The following is a 1712-nucleotide window of genomic DNA, read 5'->3' as shown; positions in this document are numbered from 1 at the left end:
CCACTGCTGCCCTCCTACAATAATGTATTCATTAAGCAGATGCAATTTTCCAAATTAAAATCAGTGTTAGCAGAGTTGATGGTTATGTTATGGATTGGTTTACTGTCTTTATATCATAATAATGCACTGAAATCAGACGTTTGTCTTGTGTTCTTGCTCTTCTTTTGGGCCACTATTGCCCCTTCAAAATGTTAACCTTCCTCCTACTGTTCAGTTCCTTCTCCATCCAAATGCAGCCACAGGACCTCTGCTCTTCCACTTTTTTACAAACCACCAAAAAACACCAAATATCTGATGTAGATGAGCTGAATATGTATAAAACATGTGTAATTGATAACTTTTTAAAGATGTGCCCCTCCAAGACAAGTCATGACATGATACATTGACAACTCATGAATTCATGTTAAGTTATAAGTAATTAATGATGAGTTAATAATAATTGTGCCCCCCCAAGTAAAGTCATGACATTATGATACATTAACAAGGCATGAGTTTATGTTAGTTAGTCTATGAGTTGTTAATGATTTATTAATAATGTGTACAGTCAAGTAAAGTCCAACGTGATCTCATGATAATTCATATGTATTTTACGTAAAATGTGGTTCTATAAAATGTACATTTACTTACGTTTTTACAGGCACTAAAACGTACAATACTAACGTATTTTCAGCATCTAAATGTACAAATACTTACATATTGACAAAAATGAATCCTTATGAATATTGAAATCGCGGAATTAATTTTATTATTAGTTGTCATATCAATTACCTTGTTTTCAATTGCATCATTAAATTGTTTACTCGTTTACTTTATATGAAATAATAACATTTCGTTTGATTGTGTGATTTCTGCTGCCGGCTCGTTTCCAATAATAGGCCTACAAGTTAAACAAGACTTAACTTTAAACCTTAAAATAAATAACATTTTACTTTAACCTTTACTTGTCATGAAATGTTTACTTTGTTTGCCGTTTTCTCCGACATGCTGTGACTGACAATAGAACTATAAAAAAAATTTTTTTTTTAAAACACACACCAAAACCGCAACATAATTACGAAATGAAACAATTTTATTCGTGCGCTGTAATCCAGATCTTCAGAATCCATACTGCGAGGAACAGACCCAAATCCAAGCCTTTATTCGACGATCTTCATCTCCATCCCAGTGAGAACGAACGACTCAAACCCGATGACTCGGGAGGTGAACTAATCAATTCTCTTTCCGGCTCTGACTGCATAGGTTCGTGTATGAGGCTGTCACGTGATGAACGAACTACTCAAACCCGAAGACTCGAAACAGGTGAACTAATTCCATTACAGAACCTATAGGATGTTGCGCATGTGCGACTGAACGAATCACTCCCTGAGACGACTGGTTGTTCCCGAGTCACATTAAAGATTCGTTCAAAAAGAACGAATCGTTCAAGAACGACCCATCACTACTCTCAACGTCAAATGCAGAAATGCTAATTCATGCGTTTATGACCTCAAGGTTAGACTATTGTAAATAAATGATTGTAATTGCATTTATCTGTCTGTCATGTTTTTCTTCTACTGTACAGAAATAGCTATGTTTAGGTGTAGATGTAGGAGTGGGATTAGCGATTATAAAAACTTTTTTAATGCTATATTGTTACTAAAATGGTTATTTTCTTGCATGTTTATAAAATGGGTTGGTTTAGGTTTGGAGGTAGGTTAAGAGGTCTAAAAGTC

The sequence above is a fragment of the Onychostoma macrolepis genome, chromosome 02 (genome assembly GCF_012432095.1).
Source record: "Onychostoma macrolepis isolate SWU-2019 chromosome 02, ASM1243209v1, whole genome shotgun sequence".
In the NCBI taxonomy this organism is placed as follows: domain Eukaryota; kingdom Metazoa; phylum Chordata; class Actinopteri; order Cypriniformes; family Cyprinidae; genus Onychostoma; species Onychostoma macrolepis.
The sequence above is the reverse complement of the archived record's forward strand: the minus strand, read 5'-3'. Positions refer to the sequence as shown.